Source organism: Electrophorus electricus, chromosome 24, assembly GCF_041902795.1.
Source record: "Electrophorus electricus isolate QZ-2024a chromosome 24, ASM4190279v1, whole genome shotgun sequence".
Classification (NCBI taxonomy): domain Eukaryota; kingdom Metazoa; phylum Chordata; class Actinopteri; order Gymnotiformes; family Gymnotidae; genus Electrophorus; species Electrophorus electricus.
Genome location: NC_137520.1, coordinates 8,650,242 through 8,660,156, shown reverse-complemented (window position 1 = coordinate 8,660,156; position 9,915 = coordinate 8,650,242).

Sequence of the window (9,915 nt, the reverse complement as noted above, 5' to 3'; positions counted from 1 at the left end):
AAGGGGCATATGTCGGATATGGGGACGCTCCCTATTTCTCTTCTCTTCGCACACTTTAACACATGCGCACTGTTGCGATATGCCTACCTCTCAGGTCTGCTGTACACTCCATTACAGTATTTACAGTCCATTATTTTTCACATGTGTACCAAATATCTGCTTCTATATGCTCTAGATAGTTGTAAATTAATGGCACTCTATCTGTGTTTATATTACTTTTTTTTCTTTGCACAAAATTGTCCCATTGATTCTTTTCGTGCTTTGTCTTATTGCTGAATCTGTTCTGCCACCCTGGATGTGCGCTAATCGTGTCTCTGTGTACTTTATATGTGTTCTGCAATGACAAAGCTGACTTGACTGTTCTTATCAGTTCTCTTTTAGCACCACGGACAGTGGACCATGGACAGCACCGTGGACAGTTTTTAGCATGTCCTGTGTTTCGCTTCCTAACTGTACATTTCAGTAGTAGGCGACAGTATAAAACACTTCACTTTTGTGTATTAACGAAAAGAAACAAACAAAATATTTTACTCCTTCACATCAGATGCAGTGCATGGATTCAGCAGAGATATCAGCAAATAGCTACATACTCGGGATGTGCATTGTGCCAGGTTTTTTTTTTTAATTTTAAAGTTTGGACTTGATACAGAGCGAGATGGGTTCATGTTTGTAGTCTGAAATTCATTTAGTTTACGCAGTTTACTCTGCAGTCTGACTCTGGAAGGTGCACAGAGTAATAGATTTTAAGGTGCCAGTAATTAAAACAATGTACTAATTATTCAGAATAATAATAAGACTGCACTGAACAATAAAAAAAAGAAAAGAAAAAAAAACATACCTGGAATTTTTCTGTCAAATTAATTGAGTGAACAAATAATTCTTGGTTATTAGTACAGTGCCAGCCAGAACTAATGTAAAAGTTAGCAAAATGTTTATGAAATAAGTATTCTATATCAGTGTGATTTTGTACTGATAAAGGAAAATATATGAGACTGCTAACCTTTCAGATAAATTCGCAGAAAAGAAATTGAGGGTAGTGGAATTTTTAGATATGACTGTAGTTGGCACATGAAGACAACAGAGGATAATTTGACTTGATTCATAAAGCTTTATGATAACAATATAACCTACAGCAAGCACATTATTTTGGTGTTCCCAAAGGATTTATCTTCCAGATGTAAAATGCTCAGAGTAAGTTTAAGTAGAACTTTTCCACCACTGGCGTTGGATTCACTCTTCCGCCCCAGCACAGGACTGGCGCTGAACCCAGCAATAGATCAGCATGACTAGTCTTTTGCAACAGCTAAATACTTCAGATACACTCAGTGTTAAAGGTACAGCCAGATAGTAAGGCATTACAGTAGTCCAATCTTGACTTTTCTGCATCATGTGAGGAGAGCATGTTCCTAATCCTTGAAATGTTCCTAAGGTGGAGAAAGGCGGTCCTAGAAATATTATTTACATGAGCTTCGAACAAGAGACTGGGATCCACAGTAACTCCAAGATCTTTAACTGTTAAAGAAGCTGTGACTGGGAGACCATTGATGTTTATTGAGTAATTAGAGAGCAAGGACCTAGCTGTCTCTGTTTTGTCAGGATTAAGTGAGAGAAAGTTCCTCAACAACCTGTGTCTGACATCCTTTATGCATTCATCAATAATACTAAGCTGATACATGTCCTCTGGTTTGGCTGAGATATATAACTGAGTATTATCAGTGTAGCAGTGGAAACTAGCACAGTGTTTACGTATAATTTCACCTAGAGGTAGCATATATAAAGAAAAAAGCAAAGGCCCTAGAATGATCCTTGTGGGACACCATAGCTAACCTTGTTGTATGCTGAGAAGTCTCCATTTATGTGAACAAACTGGTAGCGACCAGCTAGATAAGATTTAAACCAGGAAAGGGCTATTCCCCTAATCACAACAACATTTTTGAGTCTATCTAGTAAAATGTTGTGATCTATAGTGTCAAATGCTGCCCCCATTCAAACAATATAAGCAAAGAAACATAACCTTGGTCAGAAGCCAACAACAGGTCATTAACTACTTTAATTAGTTCTGTTTCCATACTATGATTAGGCCTAAACCTTGACTGAAAGACTTCATGTATCTGGATCTGATTCAGATATGAGCATAGCTGCTGAGTGACAGCTTTTTCTAGGATCTTGGAAATAAATGCAAGGTTTGAGATTAGCCTGTAGTTTGACAGCTGACATGGGTTGAGGTTAGAGTTTTTGATAAGTGGTCTGATTACTGCTAATTTGAATGATTTAGGAATGTAGTCAAGGTTCAAGAAGGAGTTTATTACATTTAGAAAAGTTTCAATTACTTCAGGTAGGATTTCTTTAAGAAAGTGTGTGGGCAGTGAATCTAATAAGCAAGTGGAGGATTTTGAACGAAGATCAGAGATATAAGTTCTGGATCTTGGATAGGTGTAAAGGATTCTAGAGTTGTTTTTGTCTTGGTTATTCTCATCTTTAAGTAGCTGCCTGATGTCATGTTAATATTCTTAATGTTATCTCTAATGTGCTTAATTTTCTCATTAAAGAAATTCATGAACTCATTACTACTGTGTGATGTAATCTGAGTATTGGTGTCAGTTTTATTCCTAGTTAGATGTGCAATTGTATTAAAAATAAATCTAGGATTATTTATGTTATTTTCTATTAGGGTCAAGAGAGAAACTGTTTGAGCAGTAATAAGTGCTTTTCTATACTTGAAAGCAAGCTGGAAGACTAGAAGCTTAGTGTGGTGCCATTTAGGTTCTGTTTTTCGAGTGTTTTGTTTTAAATTGTGAATGTGATCATTATACCAAGGTACAAATTTTTTGTCCCTAATTTTTTATTCTTAAGTTGAGAAACATCATTGAGTGTGCAGTGGCATACTGATTCTACGCATTCAGTTATTTGATCAACTTTCATTGGATTTGAGGGTATCCTAGTCGCAAATGATAAGTCTGGGAGATTTGCAATAAATCTAGGTGCAGTGGCTGACGTGATCGTGAGTCTGGTATGATAGTGAGGTGAGGTTACTATATTGTGGCTCATATGTAGTTCAAATGAAATTAGGGAATTGTCTGAGATGGCATCCAACTAGGGAAGTATAACTACGTTGTCTATACTGTGTGTCTGTGTGGCTTCTCTTACACATTGAGTGAAACCAATTGATTCTATAGACCTAAAGGCTGATCTCAGAGGGTCTTAGGCACTATCAAAGTGAATATTGAAATCACCAACAATAATAGCTCTTTTTACTAGAGTGACTAGATTAGAGAGGAAATCTGCAAATGTGGGTCCTGGTGGCCTGTAGATGCCAATTAGTGGAAGAGGCTGGGTGGGCTTCTTATTGCTGGCTACATCATTTATGCTAGTAAAAATAATTTCAAAGGACTCAAAATCATAACCAGATTTGCGGTTTATGTGTCAGTGCCGCTTCCATGGCCAGTTAGACGAGGGCAGTGTACATAGCTATAACCAGAAGGACAGGCTTCGTTTAAAGCTATGTTCTCATTTGGCTTGATCCAGGTTTCTCTTAGAAAAAGTACATCTATGATCTGTTACATTAAAAGTACATTAAATCTTTGATGAATCTTGCTGCCATCTGCTGGTAGCTACCTCTAGTATTCAGAATTTCCTATATTTCCTTCTGCTTTATAATTACTAATTCACTTAGGTAATATTGTTATATCGGAACCATTATGCTTATTATATTAATTATCTTTAATATTAAATTATTTTAAGAATAATCTGTTGTCTTCTTTCAGAGCAGCTCATGGATTTGTCAATGCTTGGACCTCACTTGATGCCCAAAGGAAAGAATCTCTTAATACTGAACATGCATGTCAGGACCTGTATTGTAATCGTCCATTGTGACCAGCAGAGGGAGTTAGACAATCAAACTTTGAATAGACAGCACAAGTGAAAAATGTTAATAGCGCACTTTGAAATTTGAGAAGTAAACAATTAAAATGAAAACACGAACTATCGAATATTTTATTATATTTTATTGGTTTGATCAGCTATGTTTAAAACATACACACCACCATTCAACGTCAGAATGCGAGCTGCACACGTCACTAAATGATGAATGGAAGCCGCACGTTAGGGGAATTCTCCAACCGATATGTTAGAAGAGACATTTTTGGAAGGAATGACACGTAATACAATTACACAGACTTCACTTTTTGGACAAGTCTTCCTGTCATTTAGTACACTGATATTGTTACAGATGAATAATAAAGCATGTGCATAGAATTACATTTTTATTATGCAATTATATTATTCTGATCAAAAACATAAGAGGGTATGAGAGGGTATGTATGTGTTTAATTATATATAATTGTGTGGAAGGGCATAATTTAAGATATATGTGTATTTGTCTGAATCCCTCTTAAATACACACCTGAAGATACATATGAAATCAAATGGGGTGTGAAGAGAGTCTGGCAAAGCCATTATTTAGCAGAGATCATCAGCTTTCTGGGCTCATTATCATGGGAGGGACAGGCTTCAGTCAAATTAGCATGTCAGCAATTCTAGAAGTCTCAGGCACCTGCATTTGTAAATTTTAACCAGACATTACACTGAGTTTATATAATGTATTGCTACATAATATACACTAATTAATAAAATCCACAGACAGTGCAGAGTACATATGTGAGCCAAAGCGTTAACTTTGAACAGTGTGTGCATTTTTGATATTTAGCCACACTAAATATAAAACCAAGTTTCCATCAAGGACTTAAAATCTATTAAACTGAAATAAATTCAGCTCAATTCCCAATTCAGTTCAATTTAATTCAATTCAATTCAGTTCAGTTCAGTTCAGTTCAGACCAGTTCAGACCAGTTCAGACCAGTTCAGTTCAGTTCAATTCGATTTAATTCAGTTGCATTTAATTCAGTTTATTTCTTGATAGTCTTGATAAAAGTGTGTGTTCTGTATTCAAGGCACTTGTCCCATACTAGTTGCACCCTGAAATATTCACAGAACTGAATATATATGAAAGGGGTCCAAAAACACTCTGCACTTAAGAGTATATCAAGAATGCTCCTATTTCTACACAAGGCATGATGAGCAGAGGCTGATGTTTAGGGTTGTGTCATGCCAGAATGACACTGTATGGGGAAAGAGATGTGAGCATTTGAAGAAATAACTAATTTGGTTAATGAAACAGAAGAAAAATGAATGAAAGCCAAAAGAAGAACAACTTGAGTAACTAAGCATATGGTAAGCATAGGTAAGACTTCCCTCAGTTTACTGCAAATATAAACACTTCAAAGATATCACATATCACATTAGTCATTGCACTGATGACCCAGATGATTAAGGATACTTTAGGAATATCAGGTTTTTGGTTACATCATATATTAACACTGAGTGTATGTAATGGTGAAATACAGAAAGTAGGAATCAGGAGGCAGACAGCAGGTGTGAGTGCGCAATGTTTTTATTGAAAGTAATCCTACATTCATAATCATGAGAACAGTCCAACATAATGGTTAGACATGCATGACAAATGCAAGGAAACGTGAGACTAAATTGCAGAGAATGAAAACAAAATGTTATACTCAAACAATACCCAACAAACAGACATGAAAACAGGGTGTAAAGACACCTGCTAATAAAAAGAAAATCAAGATACAGGTAAGAATAATCAGGAGCAGGAAACAGCATATGAGACAGGGTGGAGACAGGCTGCTGTCATGGCTTCCCCCTCCGGCATCACAGTTCCCATGGTGCCATCTCCACGGCTTTGTTTGTCTTTCCTTTTTTGTCTGCCTAAAGTCTTGCCTTTTTACTCCCTTCTCACCGTCACATATACAGATGTTAACACTCAGTGTATGCTACCTGATTTGAATCAAATGCTACCAAATGCTGTCAATTGCTGTGTTTATATTACCACTAATACATTCAAATTACCATTTTACATTGTTTTCAAATAATGTCTGACACTGAACTGATGGTATATATTACTGTATATGCATTATTCAGGCAGTGTCTGGTGGTGTACCTTAGATTATGGTAGTTTTAGATTAAGGACAAGTGCTATTTCCATATCAGAAACTCATTCCTTACTGGTTTTGCAAATTTCAAAGTTATTCAAGTTAAGGTTAATCATTCTGACCATTTCATTTATCTATTTCATTTATCCATTTATCTATCTCTAGATCCATATACTTTTATTTTAATCTCAAAGATTTGTACTTTTTAGTCAAAGATTGAGTCTGCATGCAGTAAACTGTCCAAAATCTTAAAAATCATAATTAGGATAACTGTTACCACAGGCTACAATTTTCACTTTGTTATTTCAATGACTCATCCAGTGACACATTTACAAAGTTAAACAGCTAGTTCTGACTTATTATTAAAGTATATTATAAATGTCCTCTGTGTTGTTTTATCAGCCTTGTCTCCAGGCTAATTAGTGCTGTATCTTCTATTTGTTCTCCTCATGCTCCAGAACAACTCTTGCATAACGAATGTGCCAGAAGAATTAAAAAATGGGAATCGCTAAGGGAGTTAAAGTCGTACGAAGATCAAAATGAAAATCAGGTCAATAGATTTGCTGAACTAATCTAATCTGAAACTCCATTAGCAAGCCCTGACAAGCAGTTTGCACTTTTTGTCATTAACAGAACTGCAGTTTGGACCTACAGGTATGCCTTCAGTTTCTGCGTGAACCTTTGTCACCCGTTTAATGTTGATGATGAATTCAGGGAGCTTCAAACCTCATGTAAAGGTGGCATATTTATTGCACGAGGCAGTGTGGTGAGCTCCTCCGCCATATATTCCATTATTACCATCCGCGACTCCAAACACATTCAGCCATTTGACATGATCAACAACAGCTTGGAGAGTTAGGAAGTGTAAGTAGAAGTGCAGTGTTGGCAGCTGATGAATTTGTGCTTTTGCGCTGTATATCGCCGCAGAGTTAAAACAACAAATCAACAAAATTCAGTTTTTATGTGTTAGGAAAGAAACAAAAATCAAGATGTGACTATTTTAAATCTCTTTTTAGATCAAGTACCATCTAGACTGAACCAAATACTCTCACAGAAATATACGTTCCACACCAATATAAACGTATATGCAGTAGTGCTATATGGATAGTGAGTAGAAGAAGTTCAACTCATAAGGCAAAATACTGGCAACCCCAGGGTCATGGGTGTGCTAAATGTAACATGTACATGTAACATTTTTAAGTTTTATACCATAAGCTAAAGAAGAGACATAGTCACATACATAATATTCATGCTTCTTTGCCAAACCTGTTTCTTAGAGTACTCAAATGATGATCCAGAGCTAACTCACATGCCTCACTTGAATCTTGGGATATTCTGATTCTGACTGCTTTTCTTTAAAAATGACCTAGAAGTCAATGAGATTGAACTATGATCTTGTTCATTTTTTTCAAATGCTGTTGACTTGTAGGTGTGACTTTGCCCTTTTCTTTAGGCTTTAGGAGAAAAAAGAATGCTATGGAAACAGATGCATTCTGTTATCACACAGGAAGTGGTCTTTTGAGCACAGTGACTCTATGATGCAGGCTTACACCCATGGAATCGGATGTTGTGAGTATCTTCAGCCGTGCACAGATAACACTGCATGGGTAATAACAAGCCCCTTGATTTGACTTTCTTTCATTTTGTGGCCCCCTTTAAAAAATCAGTTTCATCTGTGAAACTTAAGCCACAGCTGCACATAAACACGAGGTACCTGTTGATGCATTTTAGCTTATTCATAGGCAATATGGTCCAAAAGAAATGAAAAGGTTGTCAGCTTGTCAGCATCTCCTGAACTGGAAAACCAAATAAGCGCTCATGGTTTAAGCCCCGGGATAAACCCTACTGGTCCAGTGCGAAGACAATTGTGGCAAGGTTAGGTGAACTCACACACTTGCAGTAAGGGGATCCACAGGGGCTTCATAAACAACCATTTGCAACTGTTTGTGTGACGGCCCGAGTGCCGCAGGGCGCGGAGCAGAACGCACAGGCTCCCTCGACTTTGACAGACGTTTATTGACACACAGCGCATATGACGACGGCACTCACACAACATAAACGGTTCCCCTGAATACACGTAACAATGCCATGAACACTAACCACGGCAACACGAACACATACGGTTAACATGAATACACGTGCGACTAGCAACACAAACAATGGCCAACACTGATGCACACACCAACAGGGGTTTAAATACACACAGACACACCGCATTAAACCAGGTGCAGGAGCGCTATCAGGGGGCGTTGTTACAAACAATACAAAGTGACTCAGAGTGAGCACTGCATGCGGCGGGCCATACCACGTGACCAGTGGCAAGGGGAGCGTTCCGTGACAGTTTGAATGCACACTTTTGACTAAAGGTTGGATTTGTTTTTGAATGCCTATATGCCAGACTCCTCGCATGTTGCAGTGACTGCGTAAAAATAGAACGCTGGCTTTGAATAATTTGATGAAAAGAAAGAAATCGAAGAAATCAATTTGAATAGCAGTCCACAAGGCAAGGCAGTCATTATATACAATGACTATAATGACGGGACAAAATTGCACTCTCCTAGTTGTGTTTAGTTGGAGTTTGAGCAGGGCCAATGGGAAACTGGAGAGGAACACAGCACAGCATGGAATCCCAGGAAGCCGGGCGCCTCACCGACGCCCTGCTTAGATAAAATTTTGTTTAAAGTTTAAAGGGTAGCACTTTTTAGAAGGGAATATGACACCCACGTAAGCCCTTCATGACAACGGACATTACAAGTATGTCATGTGTCATGTTATTTTTGGTGACATCAGGATGTGTCATACGACAGGATAGGGAGAAATAATTTTGAGAACGGACGTTGCAGTACAGCATTTAGAAAATGTCACTGTGTTTTGTTATTTACATTGCCTGTTCTCTGTTTAGTCACTCCTTGCTCTGTTGTTTGTGCTGTTGATAATATTATTAATAATAGAATATTTCTTAAGAGGAAATTGAGTTTCTTGACTCTTCTCCTCTGCCAATGATACTGTTAGATACTGTGTTTTCCCCTTTTCTATTTACATTCATGCAGGTTATCTTTTCACTGTAATTTCTACTATTTGTAATTCCACGATTTGACACTAACTTGTTTCTAATTAATCACCATCAACTGTCTAGACTACCTGGTTTCAGTGAAGGTGCGTCGATGCACACCAGAAGGTGCTTTGATGAAGGTGCTTTGATGCATGTCTGGCCATCAGAGGTCCTCTTGCGCAGAATTCTATCAGCCTCCATAGCAGGTGATCTCACTCACCTGCAGCTCATCTTCATCGCTGCTATATAAAGCCTCTGGGACTTTGGCATCATTGTGAAGTATTGCCAACAGTCTCTGTGAGTATACACCAAGCTGTTCGTATTATACTTACTATTTTGCCTTTTGATCTCTTGCCCGTTTTCTGTGCATTTTGGATTTTTGCATAACCCTTTTGTACTGTTGCCTGTCTCTAATCCTGTCTTATTCTGACCCTCACATGTCTAACCTGAGATTCCTGCTTCTAACCCTTGTTTGGAATGTTAATAAAATTCCCTGCACATGGTTCCCTCTACTGTGTCTGTGTACTGATTCTAATTAGTTACACCTATTTCTCACCTCTCCATAATACCTCCACTGAGATCTGTTAGACCAACTTAAAGAGTTAGGCCAACTTACAGAACTTCAGGGAATTATACAGCATATCTTCATATGCTTCTCCTACTCTCCCCGTTGGCCAATTGTATCTGCAAATAAACTAGTTTCTTCATAAATCTACATGTGTTATTGTTTTATGTGAAGTTGTCAAAAGTTCTCAATGCAGTGTCTGATATCTAACACTACATTACTAACACTTTTGAAGGCGATGCAGTGGCAGAGTCTAAGTGGCAGGAGATTTTCTGAACACCTTTGATCATAGC